This window comes from Panthera leo, chromosome Y, assembly GCF_018350215.1.
Source record: "Panthera leo isolate Ple1 chromosome Y, P.leo_Ple1_pat1.1, whole genome shotgun sequence".
NCBI lineage: Eukaryota > Metazoa > Chordata > Mammalia > Carnivora > Felidae > Panthera > Panthera leo.
The window spans coordinates 6,447,609-6,456,145 of NC_056697.1; the positions used below are offsets into that span (position 1 = coordinate 6,447,609).

The 8,537-nt window shown below is 47.6% G+C and overlaps 1 long non-coding RNA gene across 1 annotated transcript; it reads right to left on the reverse strand.

The window, feature by feature from the left end:
* Nucleotides 1-2,385: 2,385 nt before the first annotated feature.
* On the reverse strand, nucleotides 2,386-6,815 carry LOC122212674. Its single transcript, XR_006199257.1, has 3 exons — nucleotides 5,848-6,815; nucleotides 5,039-5,173; nucleotides 2,386-4,428 (listed from the first exon to the last, which is right to left on the reverse strand). It is a non-coding gene; the product is annotated as an uncharacterized LOC122212674 (long non-coding RNA).
* Nucleotides 6,816-8,537: the final 1,722 nt, after the last annotated feature.

Genomic DNA, 8,537 nt, shown 5'->3' on the forward strand with positions numbered 1-8,537 from the left:
CAGTTTGAACAAGGAAGAATGGACCCCGAAAAATGAAGGAGAAAATGATCCAGTGACAGCTACAATTATGCACTTTTCCTTTTACTCATCTTGAAAAATCATCTGGGAGAAACTTTCCACAGAAAGAACAGATAACCTTTATGTCATTCTCTTTCAAATTAATTTACTTGCAGAGCTCAAGATTCGAAGCACTCTCCCATCAATCCATTATTTAATGATCACTCAAAAGAGGTTTCTGTGCAGGATGAGAGTTATCTTTTAGGTCGAACAAAAACTATTTTTTTAACTGTGGACACATTTAGGTGGTCAAATGGGTATTAAAATCCAGGAGAAGGGTGAAACAATTCCACCCCCACCAGAGACACCCGAATCTGCAAACTTCTCTGTGTTTTTCCTGTTATTTCAGCTATATTTTCTCACAGTGTCAGTTACAAGGAACGGCATTAGGAGGACTTGTAAAGTCTCCAGGATTCTGCGGACAGTCATCAGGCTGTCCATTGGGTCAGTACTATTCTTGCAGTCTTGTTTTCCGGACAGCTTGCCCACCGCATCTGGAGATTCTCTCATCCCACAAACCAGAAAGCAAAAAACGCACTGCAGGAACGACCGACTGCAGCCAGCCACGTCACTGAGTTTATAAACAGGTGTCCTTGTCTCTCTGTGCTGGGAAAACACGGGCAAGATAGTCTGTCAGACTCTCAGATGTGTTAGCAGGCGTGAAGATTTCTTTCTCTGGTAGGTTAAAAAAAAAAGGACCCTGCCTGCTATCTCCACTTTCAAGACAGTTTTAAGTTATGCTATATTCATTCTAGAATTCCTCAGTAAGATGAAATAAAATCACTCGTGAATGTGCTTAATACCATGGAAGTGCATACTTAAAAAAAGTTAAGGGGCGCCTGGGTGGGTGTCGGTCAAACATCCGACTTTGGCTCAGGTCATGATCTCCTGGATCATGAGTTCGAGCCTCGTGTGGGGCTCTGTGCTGACAGCTCAGAACCTGGAGCCTGCTTTGGATCCTGTGTCTCCCTCTCTCTCCGCCCCTCCCCTACTCACACTCTGTCTCTCTCAAAATAAATAAGTAAACTTAAAAAAATTTTTTTAATGTTTATTTTTTGAGAGAGACAGAGTATGAGCAGGGGAGGGGCAGAGAGAGAGGGAGAGAGAGAATCCCAAGCAGGCTCCGCACTGCCAGCACAGAGCCTGATGCAGGACTCAAACCCACGAAACCGTGAGATCATGACCTGAGCCAAAACCGAGAGTCAGACGCTTAACCAACTGACTTACCCAGGCGCCCCCGAACAGGATTATAATTTCAATATGCTGTTAAAACATGGGATTATCGGGGCGCCTGGGTGGCGCAGTCGGTTAGGCGTCTGACTTCAGCCAGGTCACCATCTCGCGGTCTGTGAGTTCGAGTCCCGCGTCAGGCTCTGGGTTGATGGCTCGGAGCCTGGAGCCTGTTTCCGATTCTGTGTCTCCCTCTCTCTCTGCCCCTCCCCCGTTCATGCTCTGTCTCTCTCTGTCCCAAAAATAAATAAAAAACGTTGAAAAAAAAATTCAAAAAAAAAAAATTAAAAAAACATGGGATTATCTAGACTATTCACATCACGATCCAGTCATTGTAGACTAAGGTGGAGACAAACAGAATTCCACTTCAATATTACCATAATAACCAGTTACCTCCTCAAATTCCATAGCCACACACATTTCTCCTATGTGGACACTCTTCAGCAATTTCTGTATGCAGGGAAATTGGCGTTGTTATTTTCATAAGCAATCCAATTCTTTAATGAGGATTTTACAAATCTTTTCCTACTAACAGCTAACTTATGAGTAGGTGTATTTTGGTGCTTTTTTCCCCTATGATTAAGCATTCCTTACAAAATTTCACACATTTCCTGCCTTGGTTGGCTTTGGGGATGTTTTTCATGGTTTTGTGATTCATTAGTTGCGAGGCCTCTTGATGTCCACACAGGGCCCTTTGTGGACCTGGAGGAAGATGGGGTAGTCCAGAGGAAGGGGGGGGCATGTCTGGGCTGAGACTTAATGAAAACAAATGGGAGCACTGGTGAGCAAGATCCTTTCACAGGGAGGAGCATGGGGCAGGGCAGAGGAGGCACATGGCTGTGGGGGCTGGGGAAGGTGTTCCAAGCTAAAGGGAGGAGACTGGAAGGGAAAAGGGGTGACACCGGCAGATCTGTAGCAAGGGGGCATGTAGTGGGTTGCACGGCAGCCTCAAATACACGGGGCCAAGGGGCACCTGGGTCCCTCAGACGGTTAAGTGTGCAACTTCAGCTCGGGCCACGATCTCACGGTTCATGCGTTCAAGTCCTGCGTCCAGCTCTGCACTGCCTCTCTCTGCCCCTCCCTCACTTGCACTGTCTCGGTCTCTCTCCAAATAAATAAATAAACTTCAAAAAAACTTTTTTTAATTTAAAAACATATAAATGTATGCATAGGTAACAAGTGCTAACTCTTGGTACCTCAGAACCTAACCAAAGAAGGAGTTTTGTAGATGTTAATAAAGTTAGGATATTGACATGAGGACATCACAGATTTGGGGTGGGCCCTAAATCCAAGGACGTGTGTCCTTATAACAGAAATGACAGGGGGACATGAGACACAGAGACCAAAAAGGCCATTCAAAGACCAGGGCCGAAATTGGAGTGGTGACAGTAATAACATTCAATTATCACTTGAATTCTCTACAAAACAGAGTCTACAAGTCAAGGATTGTTAGTAGCTACCAGAAGCTGAGAGAGCTCATGGCATGGATTCTCCCCACCAGGTTCCAGAGGAACCCCTCCTGCAGACACTGTGATCTTAGGCTCATGGCCTCCGGAACAATGGGAGAATAAACTTCTGCAGTTATAACCCCCCTTCATCCCCTTACCCCGAGTTTATGGTCATTTGTGGCGGCAGCCCAAGGAAATCAATACAGATTCATATAATCAGGTGTGCGTTGCAGAAATAGCACTCCAGCTTCTATAGAGAAAGATGGCTGGACCTGAAAGATGCACGTGCAAGTTAGGAAGACTGTGGCAGTAGTCCGGGTGAGAACTTCAAAGACCCAGTCGTGACGCTGGCCAATGAAGGCAAGGTTATAAAGGCAAAGGCCTTTCACAGACATTGTGAGAGGTAGGTGTGGGCCGGAGGGAGCTCACGGAGCCAAGGACAGGAGCTCCCAGGAGGGGGGAGGGCACAGGTGCAGCTGTTACCAGAAAAGAAGCTGGGCCCCAGAGATGGCCGGGGAGGTAGGTATGGATGCAGAGGAGATTCATCGTTGCCAAGTTAAGAAACGAACAGTGTTACACCTGATGACCTCCATGAACCAAGGTCATCTACTGCAAGTGTGTGGAGAAAAGCAGGGAGAAAACCACGCCAGTCTGAAGAGGCTGGGTCTGGAGGGGCTGGGGAGGGCAGCTGAAGGCAGACTCGCGGAATCGCTGGCGATTCTCACGAGGGCGCAGCTGGGGCTGAAGATCATGTTCTGGAGTAACGTGAATTCACTCGGCTGTGCAATTTTTCTTCAGCAGCCATCAGCAGTCTGGATGTGGACCAAGGACGGCAGATGGCTGGGCCGATTCAAGATCAGGCTTCCACAAAGAGCGGTACATAGCATTTCAGTTTGTTTCCAATATGAGCTCTGTTGGACCGATCGACTTCAATAAATTCTCTACTATAAACATCAGGTACCAAAAATACTCCCTAATGGATAAATCCATTGCGGTACAGACCTATGGTGAATGCTCCGATAGCCTTGAAGATGGGTGGGCAATAGCTACAGCAGAGAGGAACATCACCCACATGATGTCAGCGGACAAATGTAGGATGCCCCCAAGATACATGCAGCACAGTTCCATTAATACAAAGTTCATTCAGTTTGGGGGTGCATACACGGAGTAAAACTATAGAGAAAAGCAAGGAGATGATGATCCCCAAAGTCTGAAAAGTGATAAAACTTCAGGTTGGTAACCATGGGGGTTTCCTGAGCAGCTGACAACATTCTCCTTCTCAACTCAGGTGATTACTAGTTGTCCTTTTTTGTATAACTCATTACAATGTATAGATTTTGAATGTTCCCTTATGTCCAGAGGTCATATGTCATAATAAAAAATGAAAGGAAAAGAGGTAAATTCTCTGTGACACTAATAACCTTTAATTACCATTTGAATTCTCTACAAAATAGGGAGTATCATTCTAATAAGCCAGGAAATACTTTTTAGGGACAAGCATTAGCAACCCAAATCAGATTTGGCTAAGAAAAACAAACAAAAAAAGGAACACATTGGTTCATATAATTGAATAGTCCGTGTGTGGCCTTCAGGTGCGGCTAGATCCAGGCACTCAAATGCTACCTATCAGGGTCTCTCTCTGTTCCTTGGCTCCATGTTTCTCAGTCCTCACTGTTGTCTTCAGTCTCAAGCACTGATAAAGAAGATGAATTTTATCATAACTAGGTTTACATGTTACCAGCTGAGCAAGCAAGCAAGCCAACAAATAACCAAAGAAAGAAACAAACCCCTTTGTCAGTAATTGTAGCAAAAGCCCATCTCCAGCTCTTTCTGGATAATCATCAGTAACAGACTCCTCCCTAAGCAGTCACTGTAGCCAAGGGATGTAACATGCTGTTTGGCCAGACCTGATCCCCAAATTTACCCCCAGAGCTCTGTCGGGGTCTGAGAGTGACAGCCAAATGTTCCCTAAAGAAACTTTACTTGTTTCAACCAAAAGACAGGTAATGGACATGGAGTCAGACAAAACCCTCCAACATCCACTACAGGTATTTCCACCTTTCTCTGGTGCCATCCCAAGCAGTAATTTCCTTTCATTTCCCACTCCTATATTTCAAACAAGCCACTTACCAAATAAAGAGCAAAGACAAACAAAAAAGACCAAAGGATTTAGAAAGAAACAAAAAGACTGAAAGAATGAGTGAATGATGCCATTTTCCCCAACCTCTGGCCTCTTGTTAATTACCCACTGGACATCTGGGCCACAGCTTATACACAGAATTATATAATTTCTACCGACTTACTGGTAATGGATTGCTGCCAGCATGGTTCCGTAGAAGAGAATGTGACATTGTGCTTGGCAGCACAGTGAAGGGTGCCAAATTGACCCAACTTCCTCAGCCTTTGCCCAGTGACCTGCAAATTCTGTCCTGGAACCTCTGGGGACAAATGGAACTCAGTGAGCTCGCTAACGTAAGTAAAGGAGGAAGATCACGAATGCCCTCGGAGGGTCCGGAGGGCCCGGAGGATCTGGGACAAGATGGATTTGCCCCAGAGGGAAAGGACAAACTCTGCCCATAACTGGCCATGCCAGTCAGTACTCTAGGATCTCTCCAAGATAATCACAACCAAGAATATCTCCTAATTACATCTGTCATTCACCAAATCCCCTATGCTTCTGCAGATGCTGCAACGCTGGATGTGAAGGCAGACCCAGGGAAATCTGAAAGTATCCTGAGACCAACTCTTTCCAGCCATCCCACACTGGAATCAAAGGTAATAAGGCTGTTGAAACCACAGCTCTAACAGACTTTAGCCTCTGGACCTCTCCTTTCTCCTTCTCCTTCTCCTCGCATTCTTCCTCCTCCTCCTCCTCCTCCCCCTCCTCCTCTTCCTCCCCTCCTCCTCCCCTTCCTCCCCCTCCTCCTCCTCCTCCTTCCCTTCCTCCTCCCCCTCCTCCTCCTCCTTCCCTTCCTCCTCCCCCTCCTCCCCCTCCTCCTCCCCCTCCCCCTCCTCCTCCCCCTTCTTGTCTTCCTCCTCCCCCTCCTCCTCCTCCTCCTTCAAGATTTTATTCTTAAGTAATCTCTACACCCAAAGTCGGGCTCAAACTCACAACCCCAAGATCAAGAGTCGCACACTCCACTGAGCAAACCAGCCAGGCGCCCCTGGACATCTCCTTTCTGAGAACAGCTTGAGGAAATGCACCATATCAGAACATCTGCATCGTCTCCCCGGTTAGAGCAGTGAAGAAAGAGAGAACTCTCCTTTTAATAATCACCCGTTACCATTTCACAACAAAAGGCTTTGTGGTTTCTGTCACACCCGATCGCCGAAGATTAAATTAACATCTTGAAAACCCACATGGCTATTCCACAAACATACCTTGGTTCCCTCCTAGGTGCCACGCACTACAGTAAACTCTGGGGACACAAACATTCATAAGACACAACTCCTGCCAAAAAGAGACTACTCAGGAAAAACTTGGCCCTGGCAGCCTTTGCACATGCCCTTCAGGGTGTGGTGAACATGGAATACAGAAGTAATCTCTTTTTTAAAAATCTCTCATCTCCCAGAAGAGAGAATTAAAACTGCAGCTGTCATTCAGGGCTCACGGCCCAGGTCTGCCCTGGCACCTGGGCCACAAGGTCTCTCCCTTCCGCATCTCCCTTCTCTCTGTGGACCAGACCCGCAGGGCACCCCAGGCTGAGGAGGGATGTGAGCTCCCTCCCCGCTCACCGCCTCTCCTGTAGCAAGCCTCTGAAGGCTCCTCCCCAACCCTGTTAGGGACTGACTTGTGTCCCCCCAAAATTCTTTGTTGAAATCCTAAGCCCCACTACCTTAGAACTGGACCACATTTGGAATCAGTCCTCAAGGAGGTGATTAAATTAAAATGGGGTGATTAGGGTGGGTTCTAATCTGGCTGGTGTCCTTGTATAAAGAGGACGTGAAGACACAGGCAGGGACAAAGGGAAGGCCATGTGAGGACACAGAGAGCAGTCGCCCATCCTCAAACCAAGGAGAGCTGCCTCCCGAGAAGCCAAAGCTTCCGGAAAGCCCCACCACAGACTTCCAGTCTTGAGAACTGTGAGGGAATAAATTCCTATTGTTTACCCCCCCCCCCCACTCTGTTACTTCAACACAACAGCCCTAGCAGACCAGTACAAACGCAATCTACCACTATCAAAATTCAGACACCCTACAGAAACACTCAGGCTCTCAGGATGCCTTTTTTTTTTTTTCTTCCCAATTTTGAAAGCTCAGGCCGTTAAAATGCACGAGACTTCTGGGCCTTCAGACTGAAATGGAGGCGGGCGGAACCACCCCTGTTCCAGCAGCCCCACACAGGGCCCCCAAGTCCGAAGACCCTTCTTCCTCCACTGACAAGTCCCCAGACCCTTCTGAGACGCGGCACAACCTGGCTTGGAGAAGCCAATGGAGCGCTTACCGAATCTGGCTTCACGCGACGGTGACAGATTGTGAACTATACATTTGCCAATTTTCCCCCTGTGCCAGACCATTTTTAAGTTCTGTGTGCACAGAATGGCATTTAAAGGCCTTAAATATCTCTCCAGGGAGAGAAAAGAGCAGAAAATGGCCCCCGAACCTCACATAATATCATCAAGAACAGCTGAGGCAGAGTTTGGGTGGGTTTTCTGTTTGTTTTTTGTGTTGGGGTGAGTGCTTTTTGGGTTGGTTGTTTTTGTTGTTTTGGCTTTGGGGCTGAAGGGAGGGAACAGAACACACAGGGAACCTAGTTTACAGGAAGGTATTTAGGAAAATCACTTGTAGATGAGAGGAGGGGTAGGGCTTGGGGACCCCTGGATTCCAACTGCTTAGGCTGGAGGGTGAGCGAGTTCCAGGGACTGTGATGACCCGGCAGTCAGCTCAGCCCCTGGGGACGCCCAGTCTCCCCTCAAACCCACCACCTTCCCTGGACAAGTGCTTGTTGTTGTTTTTTTTTGTTGTTTTTTTTTTAAGTGTTTTTTTAACCAGCACTTCCTGTTATGCTGGAGGAAGGCAGGGCCGTTTTATTATTAAGCAATTCTGTTTTAAAGTTAACAAAAAAGAAAAAAAAAAAAAAAAACAGACCATATTTCTACCAGGCTGGAATCGGCCTTACTCAAGCATCCATGTTTTAAATCTCATATTTTCTTAAGCCCTAATTAAGCCTTCCAAGAGCTCGCTATGTTTAATTTGCATTCTGAAACAGAAAATCTAATGTGTTTTAACATTGTCTGCTTCAGCTGAAAAGGAAACTGTAAATTTATACAGTCTGGTTTAAAAAAAAAATTGGCAATTGCATCTTAATGAGTCTCTGGAATGGGGTTGGGCAGAGCCCCAAACCTTGTCTCTGGCCTCCTGTCCCCTTCTTCCTCCACTTTCCATGCACCTCCTTCTCCTCTTTCCACCCTTTCCCTCCCCCTCTCCCTCCTCCCATCCCCCTCTTCTTCCTCCACTTCCCTTCCCATTCCCCTCCTCTTCCCATCCCCCTCCTCCCCCTCCTCCCATCCCCCTCCTCCCACCCCCCTCTTCTTCCTCCACTTCCCCTTCCCATCCCCCTCCTCTTCCCATCCCCCTCCTCTTCCCATCCCCCTCCTCTTCCCATCCCCCTCCTCCCCCTCCTCCTCCCATCCCCCTCCTCCCACCCCCCTCTTCTTCCTCCACTTCCCCTTCCCATCCCCCTCCTCTTCCCATCCCCCTCTTCCCCCTCCTGTCCTCCCCCTCCTCCCATCCCCTTCCTCCCATCCCCCTCTTCTTCCTCCACTTCCCCTTCCCATCCTCCCTCACCTCCCATCCCCCTCC